This window comes from Chiloscyllium punctatum, chromosome 11 (assembly GCF_047496795.1).
Source record: "Chiloscyllium punctatum isolate Juve2018m chromosome 11, sChiPun1.3, whole genome shotgun sequence".
Lineage (NCBI taxonomy): Eukaryota > Metazoa > Chordata > Chondrichthyes > Orectolobiformes > Hemiscylliidae > Chiloscyllium > Chiloscyllium punctatum.
The window spans coordinates 25,057,358-25,064,925 of record NC_092749.1 but is presented as its reverse complement, the minus strand read 5'-3'; positions in this window follow the sequence as shown (position 1 = coordinate 25,064,925).

The following is a 7,568-nucleotide window of genomic DNA, read 5'->3' as shown; positions in this document are numbered from 1 at the left end:
AACGGAGGTGGTTAGATTTTTGTGGATAGGCAAGGGGGAAACTGAAGGCTATTGGGGATGGATAGGAATATGGGTTTTAGAGCAGAACACATCAGCCATAATCTCTTGAATGCTACAGCAGGCTTGAAGGGCCGAATGGCCATACTACCCCTCCTAATCCATATGCCCATGCGCAAATCTCCTTTATCTCTCCTTAGCCCCACTGAAAATCTTGCTCGAACAAGATGGGTGACAGTCCCAAACATAAAGAAGAAATAATTTGTAATCTGTTCTTCATTTTTAAAATTGAAATTCACCTCTTTTTGTATTAATTCTGAAATTTGAAGGGATTGATGTCAAACAATATGTTCTAGAATGTTCTGACACAGAGACAAAACTGGTCTCTCCTGAGTTAAAGAAAACACCCTCGCTTCTAATTAATTGATAGTGCTTTGAGGGAGGCCTACAGTTTGGCTTTTATTTCCAAGGTCATCTCCTCTTCAGTCAATTGAGGCTCAGTGCCCTACTCATGGATCAGCTGGGAGATGCAAATAGACCCCATTGATGGAATTCAGGTGCCTGGTAAGTCAGGTGTCATACTATTATGGAGCTTTGCTCCCTTGTCCCTCCTGTTTCCATGGGCGACATGATATTGGTCGTGGTATTGGTCCAATCCTAACATGCTTTGGAGTCGCCGGTGTTGGACTGAGGTGTACCATGTTAAAAACCACACAACACTAGGTTATAATCCAACAGGTTTATTTGGACGCACTAACTGTTGGAGCGCTCTCCTTTATCAGGTGGTTATCAAGATTGTAAGACACAGAATTTATAGCAAAAGTTTCCAGTGTGATGTAATTGAAATGATATATTGAAAAAGACCTGAATTGTTTGTTAAGTCTCTCATCTTTTAGAATGGGCATGTTGGTTTCAGTTCTTTCATACGTAAATCGCAAAACTTTTTTTAAAAGTTACATTCTCAAGTGCACTTTAACAACTGGTGTCATGTTGGCCCAGATAGGGTATTGTAAAATGTAATTCTGAAAGTACAAATGCACCCCACAAACTTATATGCGTATGTGTGCATGTGGGTGTGCGCGAGTGTGTGGTTGGGGGGGAATAATTTGAGGGAGAGTTATGAATGTCTGTGAGAGGGTGTGTGTGGGAGTGTATGTGTGAGTACATGAGAGAGGGTCTGAGTGTATGTGTGTGTGTGTGTGTGTGTGTATATTGCAATGGGGTCACCTGTAGTGTGACATGAACCCATGGTCCTGGTTGAGGCCCTCCCTATGGGTACTGAAGTTGGCAATCAGCCTCTGCTTGGCCACTTTTCGCTGCTGCCTGTATTGAAGTCCAGCTTGGAAAACAGTCACCCGAAGGTCCGAGTCGAATGTCCTAGATCTCTGAAGTGTTCCCCAACTGGGAGGGAACATTCTTGTCTGTTGATAGTTGTGCGGTGCCCATTCATCCACTGATGTAACTCTGCTTGGTCTTACCAAGCCTCAGGGCATCCTAGCCTGTAGCATATGAGATCGAGTCATAGAATCATAGAGATATACAGCATGGAAACAGACCCTTCGGTTCAACCCGTCCACGCCGACCAGATATCCCAACCCAATCTAGTCCCACCTGCCAGCACCCGGCCCATATCCCTCCAAACCCTTCCTATTCATATACCCATCCAAATGCCTTTTAAATGTTGCAATTGTACCAGCCTCCATCACTTCCTCTGGCAGTTCACTCCATACCTGTACCACCCTCTGTGTGAAAAAGTTGCCCCGTTGGTCTCTTTTATATCTTTTCCCTCTCACCTTAAACCTATGCTCTCTAGTTCTGGACTCCCCAACCCCAGGGAAAAGATTTTGCCTAGTAACCATATCCATGCCCCTCATAATTTTGTAAACCTCTGTAAGGTCACCCCGCAGCCTCCGACCCCCCCCCCAGAAAACAGCCCCAGCGTGTTCAGCCTCTCCCTACAGCTCAAATCCTCCATCCCTGGCAACATTCTTGTAAATCCTTTCTGAACCTTTTCAAGTTTCACAACATCTTTCCAATAGGAAGGAGACCAGAATTGCATGCAATATTACAACAGTGGCCTAACCAATGTCCTGTACAGCTGCAACATGACCTCCCAACTCCTGTACTCAATACTCTGACCAATAAAGGAAAGCATACCAAGCACCTTCTTCACTATCCTATCTACCTGCGACTCCACTTTCAAGGAGCTATGAACCTACACTCCAAGGACTCTTTGTTCAGCAACACTCCCTAGGACCTTACCATGAAGTGTATAAGTCCTGCTAAGATTTGCTTTCCCAAAATGCAGCACCTCGCCTTTGTCTGAATTAAACTCCATCTGCCACCGCTCAGCCCATTGGCCCATCTGGTCCAGGTCCTGTTGTAATCTGAGGTAACCCTCTTCGCTGTCCACTATAGACAGACTAACTGACATACACATACACGCACACACACACTCAGACCTTCTTTCATACACTCACACATACACTCCCACACACACCCTGTGACAGACTTAAACCCTTTTACATTCACACACATACACACACCCTCTCACAGATACTCATAACTACCACTCCCCCACCAACACACACACATGCACACATACGCATATAAGTTTGTGAGGTGCATTTGTACTTGCAGAATTTCATTTTACTTTATTTAAATGTAAGATTCTGTAAATCCATTTTTTAGATTAGAATCAGTCTGATCATTGTGGCACAGACAGCCTCACAGGGAGTTAACACCTACAATACCTTATCTGGGCCAACATGACACCAATTGTTAAACTGCACTTGAGAATGTAACGTTTAAAAAATGTTTTGCGATTTACATATGAAAGAACTGAAACCAACATGATCACTCTAAAAGATGAGAGTCTTAAACAATTTGGGTCTTTTTCAATATATAATATCAGTTACATCACACTGGAAACTTTTGCTATTAAGTCTGTATCTTACAATCTTATTCTCCACAATCACCTGTTGAAGGAGCAGCGCTCCGAAAGCTAATGCTTCCAAATAAACCTGTTGGACTATAACCTGATGTTGTGTGATTGCTAACTTTGTACAATCTTGACATCTTTATTTGCCAAAATGTGGAACTGAATGGTAAGGACGCAATTTAAAAACTTACATTCCAGATTCTGTGTTAGCCCACAGTTAGACAACATCACTGAAAATCCTGTCAAAAACGAGGTAAGTGGTAGCCCTGAACATAAAAAGAACGAATTTGCAACCTTTCCTTCCCAAGTTGAAACGTTACTTTTCAAAAAATATTAATTCTGCAATTTAAAAGGATGGAGGCCAGTCTATCAGACTGAGTGTAATGTAGAAATATCACCATAGGTGGCAGCAATGGTTAACAGAGCCACAAATGTATTGCCGAGTGTATCCAGCAACAAGAGAGTAGAATAATTTCCTGACTCAGGGAATAGGGAGACCATCAATTCTAATTGTCTATCCCAATCGTTAAACATAATTTCCTATAAAGTAATGGTTGCACAAATGAATAAAGACAAGTTTTATTGTTGTCCCACCTGACAAATCATTTAATTTTAGTGACTACCAAAGTTGTAATTATGATAAACCAAATGCATATTTGCATTTTAACATTGTTTTATAAGGTAAACAGTTCCTGGCCAATTACTAATCAATTGAAGTCATATTCATGCCATTTATTTGCTTGGACAAGATGGGCTGAATGGCCTCCCTGTGTGCCATTATGATGTGGGTTTTTTTATGACAGTGCAGCTTTGATCTTGTAGGTGCCATTTAGAAAAGGCTTTAACCTAGGACCTGGACATAATTGCAAACATAGCCCAGTTCACCCTGCAACATTCTCCTTACTCACATTTAGGGGTTTGTGTCAAAACTAGGAAAACAGTCCCACAAACTCATCACACAACAGTCTGACATAGTCATGTTCTTCAAATTATATCTTACAAACCATACTGGGGGTTGGTTAGCTCAGTTGGCTGAATGATTTGTTTGAGATGCAGAGTGATGCCAATAGTGTAGGTTTAAATCTTGTGCTGACTGAGGTCACCATGAAGGACTCTCTTTCTCTAAATTGACACATGCCTGAGATTAAATCTCCAATTAGAGAGCAATGCCATGGACTATAGTGACTTTGCCTTTCAACAATATTACAGACATCACCATCATAGTTTCTGGTTATGTCTGTCCCATTGGCAGGACAGATCCAACAGAGCTGACGGACTGTGTGAAATGGTCACAAAGGAGATCCCCTGAGAGTCCTAAATATTGACTTTGAATTGTCATGCCACTGGCTCAAATAGAGACAAGGAAGCCTCCTACAGCCCTTTGGCTGATGAGCCAGCACTATTCTACGTTGAACACCAATTGGAGGAAGCATTGAGTGATTCCAAGAGTACAGAATCTACACAGGATGGGAGACTTCAATGTCCATCAGTAATAGTGGCTCCTCAGCACCACTATTGACCAAGCTGGCTGAATCTAAAGGACATAACTGCCAGACTGTGTCAGTGGCGAGGAACACCATGAGAGTATTGATAGGAGTGACCACTGCACAAGCCATGTGACGAGGAAGTCTGATGGGTATCCTTCACTGTGTTGTGTGGCACTACCATCCTGATGAATGGGACAAACGGGACAAATCTCAACATCCATGAATTAGTGTGGGCCATTCACAGCAGCAGCAGAGAACTGTATTCAAACACAATCTGCAATCTCATGGCCTGTCATGTCCTCCACTCCACTATTACCATCAATCCAGGGGATCAACGCTGGTTCAGTGAAGAGTGTGGGCTGGAGGAGGGGTTTGGGGGGGGGAGGGCTTTGGAGGGTAGGATTGCCAGAAGTGGCACTAGGCATGCCTAAAAATGTAATGTCAACCTGGTGAAGCTACAACACAGAACTACTTTTCATGATAGATGACAGAAACAACAAGCAATGGAAAAGGGTAAATGATTCCTCAATAATTGAAGAATCAGATCTGAACTCTGCAGTCCTTTTAGATTGAGTTTTAAATGGTGTTGGGTAATTAACCAACAAACGGGAGCAGGAGGAAACTCCATATTTTTTCAAATATTCTTCCATGGGATGTGGGTATCAAATGGCAAGACTAGTTTTGAATTGTCCTTAATTTAAGTGGCTTGCTTGATCATTTCAGGAGGCAGTTATGAGCCAACCACATTGTTGTGGATCTGGAATCACATGTAGGCCAGACCAAGTAAAGATGGCAGATTTCTTTCCCTGAGGGACAATGGTAACAAGACATCACTGAGACTAGTTCTCATGTCCGGTTGAATCAGATTTAAAGTTCACCAGTTGCGATAGAACCCCCATAGTATTAGCCTGCTCCTCTGGATTACCAGCCTCAATTTCCACTACACCACCATCTCCTTGTACAGAAACATCCCCATCCTCAATGATGGGGGAGCCCTGCACATGAGTGCTCAAAATCCACAGGAATGGAAGCGACTCTACCATTGGGAGTCCCAAAATTGCCCTGAAAATTCAAACACCAGGCTAGTTAATCAGTCTCTTACACACAGCATGCTTCAACACCTCCAATTACTTTGAGTTTGCTTCCAACAGGGTTTTTTTTACGGGATATGACAAAGCTTCTGTTATCTCTTGTATCATGATAAACTGAGTGTGGGCATGGTGGTATTGAAGTCTTACAGACATTTTGTCACAACACAGCCTCAGGCGACTGACTGTGTGGAGTTTGCACGTTCTCCCCGTGTCTGCGTGGGTTTCCTCCGGGTGCTCCGGTTTCCTCCCACAGTCCAAAGATGTGCAGGCCAGGTGAATTGGCCATGCTAAATTGCCCATAGTGTTAGGTAAGGGGTAAATGTAGATGTAGGGGTATGGGTGGGTTACGCTTCGGCGGGGCGGTGTGGACTTGTTGGGCCGAAGGGCCTGTTTCCACACTGTAAGTAATCTAATCTAATCTAATCTAATCTAATCAAACATTATACTCCACAGGCACACAGGAGTCTGGGTTACTAGGAGGCTATATGTTTATAACAAGGAGCATGGTTCCAATTGAGTGCTATGCTGCACATGATCTAAGGGAAAATGGAGTGTGAGACCTTACACTCTCAGGATATGTGCTATGATGCATCTTAAGGTATCTTGAACATATCTCTTAAAAGTATACCGAGAGACATAACAAAGCACCAATTGTGTGTACCCTCTCTCTCATCAAGAAACAGAATCTGCGATTGGAGGAGCCTGCGATGGTGAGAGAGCGGGCACTTGTGATTGGATGAGCTGGACGAGTGAGTCTCATTGCTCAAGAGGTCACAGCAGATGGCAGGGAGAGGTGAATAGTTTTTACAGCCGAGGGTCAGGAATTAGGGAACCGGGCCGGAGAGTCACAGAAGGATTGGGCCGGAGGGTCAGCAAGGGGAGCGGGCCAGAGGGTCAGTAGGGGTAGTGGGCTGGCGGGTCAACAGGGTGACTAGGCTTGAGGGTCAGGAGGGAGAGTCAGCGAATGCAGCTTAACACGTGGCTGTGAGGCTGGTGCAGGAGGGAGGGCTTCAGATACCTAGACTATTGGGATACCTTCTGGGGAAGGTGGGATCTGTACATGAAGGATGGGTTGCACCTGAACTTGAGGGGTACAAATGTACTGGGTGGGAGATTTGCTCGTGCGATTCGGGAGGGTTTAAACTAGTTTGGCAGGGAGGTGGGAATCAGAGCCACATGTCTGAGAGGGGGGCAGTTGCAGACAGGACAGTGACAGGATGTATTGAATCTATCAGGAAGGTTTCTCATGCGATGAAACATAGGAATCGGTTAAAGTGTGTCTGCTTTAATGCAAGGAGTGTCTGGAATAAAAGTGACAAACTTAGAGCATGGATCACTACTTGGGGCTACGACGTTGTGGCCATAACGGAGACGTGGGTTTCACAGGGACAGGAATGGTTGCTTATAGTTCCAGGGTTTAGAACGCTTAAAAAGAACCGGGAGGGTGAAAAAAGAGGAGGGGGTATAGCATTGCTAATCAGAGAGTACATCACAGCTACAGAAACGAAGGTTGTTGAGGATGGTTTGTCCACTGAGTCAGTATGGGTGGAAGTTAGGAACAGCAAGGGAACAGCCACCGCATTGGGGGTTTTCTACAGACCACCTAATAGCAGTAAAGAGATTGAATATCTCATAGGCAGGCAGATTCTGGAAAAATGCAATATTGGCAGGGTTGTTGTTATGGGTGATTTCAACTTTCCCAATATCGACTGGAACCTCCTGAGTGCAAATGGTTTGGATGGAGCCGTTTTTGTCAGCTGTGTTCAGGAGGGTTTCCTAACTCAGTATGTAGACAGACCGACGATGGGAGAGGCCATTTTGGATTTGGTGCTCAGCAACGAGCCAGGACGGGTGTCAGATCTCATGGTGGGAGAGCACTTTGGTGAAAGTGATCACAACTGCCTCACATTTAGCATAGCCTTGGAGAGGTAAAGGAGCAGTTGCCGAGGGAAGATATTTAATTAAGGAAAAGGAAATTATGACGCTATCAGACAGGAGTTGGGAAGTACTGATTGGGAGCAATTGTTCCACAGAAAGGGCACAGTAGACATG